Source organism: Rhinolophus sinicus, linkage group LG07, assembly GCF_036562045.2.
Source record: "Rhinolophus sinicus isolate RSC01 linkage group LG07, ASM3656204v1, whole genome shotgun sequence".
Classification (NCBI taxonomy): Eukaryota; Metazoa; Chordata; class Mammalia; order Chiroptera; family Rhinolophidae; genus Rhinolophus; species Rhinolophus sinicus.
In genome coordinates, this window is record NC_133757.1 from 102,180,968 (window position 1) to 102,189,337 (window position 8,370).

Here is an 8,370-nt window from a genome sequence, read left to right on the forward strand (position 1 = left end):
CAAGTCGAAGAGAACTGAATTAACTGGTTTTCTGCAAGCCAGAATTTAGGCTTGGCATGGCTTATGAGACATATCCTCTAACATTCTGCTGGACTCACCTCCTATGCCATGTTTTCTTTCTTCCACAAAATGACACAATCTCTCCTGAGCCATGCTGGCTTGTTCATCGGTACCTTCCTGAACCTCTAGATTCTTGCCCCATTGGTTTCCTCATCATGAAATTCCCATTAAGGGGCAAGCCCCAGGCACTATAGTGTTCTTACGCTCCGTTCACCCGTGGGTGGGGAATATCTGTATATGCATGTAGCTAATCCCACCTCTTACATCCATATGCATTTGCTACTACATTACCAATTTCCTCCATGCAAACCCCTTTCTGACACTCATTATTTTGCTTAGCAAAATATATATTACTTGAGATGTGAACAACAAAACACTTGTAGTAGCTGTCTCTGATGGGTGCCCTTTCTGACATGATGCTGGTAGAACACCACTGGAGCATGGGTTTTTTCTTAGAGCAACCAACTAACTGTCACATATTTATATCGCTCGCTGCTGATGGTCTTTAAAGATATCATAACGGTCTGGGTCATAGCATGATGTAAGAAAAGCATATGCTTAATGTGACTCTCCAGTAGCCAGAATTCTAAGAAAAAATCTCTTTTGGAGACAACCTCATGAATTTTTGGACCACCAAAAGTCCTTGGCAATCAGACAGATCTGGATTAAATCTTAGCTGCACCACTTAGTTCTTGAATGACCTTGGACAAGTTGCTTAACTCTTCTGATCCTCTCTTTCCTCCTCTATAAATTACGATAAAGATTCATGCATGCAAATATTATGTAAACATAACATTGAGTAGTGTGTTGGAGCTGCTGTGGAGCTGAAGTGATTAGGTGGGATTGAGTGGTAAATTTTCAGGAATTTTGTGTAACAGTTGTTAATGCAGCCATTAAAAAAATCAAATTACATAAACTTGCAATTAAATAAGTTATATAAAAAGTAAAGGCAAGCAACACTCAAAACATACCACTTCCTAATTACATTTTACTATTTTCTATGTTCTTATGCTACTTATGTTTACAGTATAATGCTACACAACTGCAAATCTCTCCCCAGCTCTGTTTTCACTGACATGTAACTTGGGAGCTTACACTCAGATGTGGTGGGAGTATTTATACATTGGAAGTCAGCAAGCACTAAAAATCAGTGTTTGATTTATTATTTTGTTAATTGTCTTTGGATTTAAGAAAGTAATGAAGAAAATCTCAATAATGTGGATTAAATTTAAAAGTCTGCCATATTTGTGGGTTTTACATAGTGAATAGCACACACACATAAAATTGAAGATATACATTATGCAGTATCCAAAAACTATTATGTGCAAAGTTGCCCACATCATATATATATATATATATATATATATATATATATATATATATATTTTTAAGATGAGGAAATCGCATGCCAGAGCATGTAATAACTCATCTAAGATCTTCCAGATAGTGAAGGACAAAGTTGGAATTTGAAATCAGGCAGTCTAGCCTCAAAGTTAAATTTGTCGAAGTATTTTTTTACATTAAATTTATTGGAGTAACATTGGTTAATAACATTATATAAATTTCAACTGTACAGCTTTATAATATCACATCTGTATACTTGACATCCCAGAAAGAGACTGTGTTTTGAGAGAAAAGTAAACTTTTTGTGTTCTAAATGATTAAAAGCCTGAAGGAATCAGAGCATATAGTTTAGCCATAAACCAAATTTGAGAAGAATTCATGATAATATAAAAGGTAGATTTCCTTCCAAAAGGAGATAAAATTTTACTGTCTGAGAAAAGAAAAGAAGAAAAGCTAAGGAAAGCTAACCTCTCCAGGGTTAGATATTGGTGTGGTCTCAGAGAAAATGATTGTACACTGGTAAGCTCTGCCAGGTTGGTAAAGGAGCGGAGAGATATCCTCAGATAGCTGGAGGTGGGCGCAAGAGCAGAGACAAGTCACCCAAAGAGGTCCCTACCAGAGCTCTTCCTATCTGTGAGGAGAAATGGCAGCCTGGATGGCCTAAGGCAGGGGGGACCTGAGAGAACTCCATGAGACTCTGGGGTCCCTGGGATCACAGAAGAGCAATTCAACAGCTTCCCATAACTAGAGAGGGATGAGAGAGTTGAAAAGGGTCCTAGCAGTCATGATCATACCATGCTATTAGACCTCCAGTGGGTACTGGAACTGATCAAAAGACAAGACAGACGGGGTGATAGTTCCACACAGGCCATATGATATGTAGCACTCTCCACATGTAAATGCAGAGTTAACTGATTTTTAGTCTGGAGTTATGGAGTAATTTCTAATTTTACTGAGTTTACCTGAGGGATGGTTAAATAAAGTTTTATGCAATAGAGAAAACAGGGATTTAGGGAAGATATTAAACTGAGTTACAGAAACTAAATTTAGGATTCTTGCAAACTAGAGTTAGAAACTATGAGAAATTCAAACTGGCCATCTACTCTTTTCAAATAGTGTATAGGTCAATGTAGTAATAACTGAAATCTCATAGAGAATTAATATCTTAGTGGGCATGTATTCATTTTATATATGTATATGCACATACATGTACACATATGTGCATACCCACGTACACACATGTACATACACACGTACACACACACAACCTTTGACTGATTTATTGACTATTTGTCTATTTGATCATTTGTTTATAGAAAACCATACTTCTCTAGGGCATATTGCTAACTTGTTAAAGATGCCATAATAGTTAGTAATGCAGGGCTAGGGCCAAACTCCCAGAGTTTAAATCCTGACTCTGTTTCATACTACTTGTGTGACATTGAATGCATTATTTAACCTCTTTGTGATGAAGTTTCCTCATCTCTAAGTCCTCACAGGGTTATTGGGAAAACCAAATGTGTTAACTTCCTTTACCTATATAAACGTGTATGTGTGTGTGCCATATAAATCCTCAGAAATGTTCACTGTGGTTATTCCATGGGGCTTTCATTTTACTGAATGTCATGTTCAATCTTCTTTCCTTGTCTTCAGTTTGATGACACAGGACTAGAAGTTGTTGACAGTTTGTATGACTCTATGCTCTTTGGATTCCTCTGGAATCTAGAGCATCACATTTGGAGAAATTCGGGCTCTTCCTAGGAGCAGTTCTTTTGAGTGTTTCCACAGTCTACCAGATCTCGCTCCAATTTCTCCACTCACTTATCTACCTTGTTTGTTTATGTATGTATGTATGTATGTATGTATGTATGTATGTATGTATGTATGCATTTATTTTGGCTTTTTATTGGAAAATAGTTTTTGAAAACAGTAGAAGAGCAATTAAGAATAATGATTCCCAGGAGATCACCTTTTAAAAAAATTATTAGTATTAAAGAAAAGAAAAAAGTTGGAAGAAAGTTGTGGAATGCTCTGTGTCATGAAACTCAAGTCACCTTTGTGTTCGTTTTTATTGATGTTATAAATGGTATTGTGTTTTCTGTCTTTCATCATGTTCTCCAATTTCCATTATCACAGATTGTTGCTTCTAATGAATGATTTTGCTGTTAATGCTTTGAAGTCATGAATCCATTTTCTGATCTACCAGTTTTAGAGGTGTTTGTTTTTTTCCTCTTAAAGAAATAGTTTTGTCCTTAGTATTTAGATTTCTGCATGAATCTGTTATCATTTAGGGAGTATTTACTTTTAAAGTTAAAAAAATGAGTTATCAATACTTGGATAATTGTTTCTGTTTATCAACATGTCACCACCTACGGCCCTCTGGTTTCAGGAATCACTTTAATAAGGAGGCCAGCAAAAACACCGTGAACGATGTTTTTAAGAGAACAGGCGTACACGGTCCAACATTGCTGGCTAACAGAAGGTGATGAGTAGTTTGTGTTTCTTGCCCTTAGATTCTGTAGTGACTGAGTTATCAAAAAAACACTGATCAAAATTTGAATCTAAATTGAAGTCAAGCTATGGAATAAAGAAAATCAATCTGGAGTTAAGTCCCTGCAAGATGACAAATGAAGATTAAGTTTCTGTGATTTTATTTGATAATGTTTTAGAATAGTTATGAAAGTATTTTGAATTTTTGTCCTGTAATTTAACAGAGTATTTCCTAATCTGAAGGGGAGAGTACATGCATCTCATTTAGTGGTCTCACAATCATTATTGAGAAGCTTTAAAAGCCATTTCAAGGACTATATATTCTGAAATATTTTAGAGAAGTAAAATTTGAGCTAAATTGACACAAAGTATATTTTAAAAGAAAATTTTAGAACAGAGACTAACATTACACATCAATTTTTCTAAAACCAAAAAGAATTGCTTTACTTTTTCTTCTTTCAGAGTTTACAGTGATTTACTGTTATAAGGGAATAGAAGACTGAAATGTAATCAAGGCTGTATATTTAGTGTTCTTTAATATTTATTATCTTATTATCTTTATTTTATGTTAATAAGATAATTATCTTATTATATATCTTAATATTTATCTTATTATCCTTTAATATTTGACTTTATGGTTTTGTCAATGAACTATTATTTACAAAAATAGTTTCTAGAAAGTAAGACACGATTGTCCTTACTCTTTACTTCGAAATAAGTATTTCTTACTTAGGCTGACATTGAATGAAATTCTGAAAATTTCAGAAAATTATGACATGGTTTCTTGGGAAGTCTGAGAATTCATTAAAAACATGATTTAGTGTAATGAAGTCATTTACCTTTTTACTTGCCAAAATGTCAATTTCATATCTTTTCAAGAAAGAAAACTTGAAATTGCATATCTCAATGGGAAAAAAGAACCTTTTTCATGAGACATATAATTTAAGGCAGGCTTTGGGGCCCCGGTTTTCTCATATGTAAGATGAAGTTTATTAGATTATCCATTTAGCTCTAATATTTGTAATTTTCATAAAACCTCTAAGTGAAAAATAAGCAAATATGATTCAAAAAGAAAATATTTATCAAAGATGCTTCTAATGATTTTTCATCCCATATTTCCACCAGAGTAATTGTGGAATTAAAGTAAAGCAACTCTGTAATAGAAGCTACTTAGCTTGTTGCTCCGTACCTGATTAATTTCAGGCCACTGCATTCCACGATGAAACTTCAGATTTCTGTGGCCTTCGTCATACAATCCACTATAGTGCTGGCAGTGTACACTTGAAATTTGGGAAAACACTAGGGATTATAGCCCACCTGGACTAATCTAATAGTAGTTTCCATGGGGGAAAAAAAATGACCCATATGACTTCATCAGTTTCTAGTTTCCTTGATACCCCATTTGCATTGCCCAAGAAAAATGTCACATTTTATGTCATCCACAATCTGTGCTGCTTGATATCATTATTGTTCTTTGCAGATGTGTATTCATTTCAAGACTGTCTCGGCTCTTGCCATAAAATATCATTTATAACTTTAATGCCGATTCTGTTAGGTTTTATTAATTCCCCAGTGCATCTGGAAACTTAAAAATGTTCGGTGGAAGGAAACAATTCTCCATAAAATTCTGGAACTCTTTCAGCAATGAAAACATACATGCATTTTAAATAATTAAGACTGGACGACAATGTGGTTGTGTGCTCTACTTTGTTGAGCAATATACCGGAGGCGCCAAAAAAAAATGTATACACATTTTAAGAGATGTTATCTATGCTCAAGCAGTAGTTCGCCATAATCAGAAGTGTCTGGACATTGATGGTAACCACTTTGAGTACCTCTTCTAATTGCAGAAGTCAAATGTGACTTGTATTCATCTTTTGTTATCTGTATATATTGAGTATTACAGTTAATGCAGTTTTATCTTTTCTTAAAATATGTGTACATTTTTTGGCTACATATATATATATTTATAAAATAATTATTTCTATAAATATATACAGTGGTACTCGGTTTTCGAACGTAATCCACAAGTTCTGAAACGTTCAAAAACAACGGACAGCTAGGCCTCAGGGTCTTGCACTCAGCGGAAACCGTGTGACATGTTTGACTCTTGAATCGTGTTTGAAAACCGAAGCATTTACTTCTGGGTTTACAGCGTTCATAAACCAAAATGTTTGTCAATGGAAACGTTCGAAAACCGAGGTACCACTGTATATATATGTATACATACATATATATATATATATTTATAGAAAAAATTATATATATATATATATATATATATATATATATATATATTCTTCCAAATAGTATTATTCTGCTTTAAACTAGAAATTTCAATGGGATCAGGCTTTCTCAGATAACTTTTTAAACAAATAAATCTGCCACAGAGTGACATCAGTATCATTGAGAAGCTCAGTAATGCCTGCCCTTATCTATGCCAGGGCTGATAGAAGGATACGCTGTCACAGAATGGGGCTCCCTTCCAGCAATGCTGATAATAGGGTTCCAAAATAATAAAGGCCACGTGGTGGTGTAAGATATGTGTAATTATCACAATTAGTGGCAAGCTTGCAGCAGTAGCCAAGGAGGCGTAATCTTCAGAAAGATATAGAAATGGTATTCCTAGAGGCATGAGTGAAAGGCTGTCAATGAGGGTACTGTGTAATTGATACAATCAAAACTAAATCCAGGATGGATAGGCAGGAGACTGACAGCAGCTGCCCCAATAAAAACTCATGATTCCTTACCCAGTTTCTCTACCTGAGCCATTTCTCAGACTTAGAAACCATTACCTGAAGGAGAAGCCTGTGAGGAAGGAAGCGGCAACACCACAACAAGTCTATTCAGTAGTAATTCCCCAGTCCTTTCCTGAAGTGAAGTATAAACATTAACTCATGAAAGTGTGTATTGGGATGAGGAAAATACCCACTTCTATAGAGTATTACTGGACAAAGGGTCTAAGTTTATATTGTTAGCCAGGGACCCAAAGTGCCAACATGATTCTCCTGTTAGTGTATAGGGACATGTAACAGCTAAGTAATAAATGGAATCCTAGCTCAGGTCCTGCTCACAGTGGGGTGCTGTGTCCACAAACCTATCCTGTGGTCATTTCTGCAGCGTATCATTAGAATGGGCACTGGTAGTTGACAGAATCCTCAATTGGTTATTGATCTTTGGGATAAAAGCTATTATAGTAGGAGAGGCCATGTGGAAGCCTCTGAAACTGTCTCCTTCTTTCCAAGACAGTAAGTCGATACTGCATCTTGGGAGTGAATGGCAGAAGTGAGTGTTATGTTCAAAGAATTCATGGTGGACTCTTTTATATTCCCATTAAATTAAGCAGTCTGGTCTATACAGAAATATGATGGATCATGGTGCATGACCGTGGAATCCCACAAACGTAATCAAATAGTAGGCTTAATCACAGCTGTTACGTTGGATGTGGTTTCTTTGCTAGTACAGATTAACAAATATCATAACCATATGCTATCATTGATCTGATGAATGCCTTCCTTTCCATCTGTATCAGAAAATTATTTGCCTTTACTTGGGACAGACATTATTATACATTTGCTGTGTTGCCCAGGTCTGTGTTATATTTCCCACTATCTGCCATAATATACTCAAAAAGTGACCTGGACTAGACATTTTGTGGTATATCACATTGGGCTAATGTATTCAATATATGCTAATATATGCTAATAGGACCAGATGAGCACAAAATGTATGTGCTGTGTTAAGATACAATCATTCCATAGGTGGGAGAAAAACCCTATGAAGATTCAAGGGCCTGCCATATCAATAAAGTGTTTAGGGGAGTTAGTGGCCTGGGGTGTTCTATAGAGTACATCCCTTACAAAGTAAAGTGCAAATTTGAGCATATCTCACCTCCCACCAATAAGAAATAAGTACAATTCTTAGTAGATATTTTTTTCAGGTTCTAGAGTAAGCATATTTTACAGTTGAAAACACTCTTCTAACCCACATGCTGGTTATGTGTAACGTGGTCAGTTTTGAGGGGGTGCCCCAGGCAGAAAAGAGCTCTTTGCAGTAAACCCAGGCAGCAGCAAACTATATATCATCCAGAAGCAGCAACTGGAATGTTACTGGTCCTTTGCAGAGACCTGACCATGGAACATAAGAGACCAACCTCATGAGGTTGGAAATGCCCATCCTTAGCAAGATTTTGCTGGCCCACCAAGTCATAAGATCAGGTAGGTCCAGCAGTAATCTAGTAGAAGGTAGAAGTGATTTGACAAGTCCCAGGCACAAGCAGGACTGGATGGACCAAATAAACTATACAAGCAGGCAGTGCAAACTCCCTTATCATCTCATCTGCTGCCTCTCACCTCTGGCCTCTTGTGGGGGTTGAGGTCTCCTATGACCATCCGACAGAGGAAGAAACGTCAAGCGTGGTTCATTAATGTCTTTTCTCAGTATGTTAGTGACAGCTGAAGAGGAACTGTTGCCCCT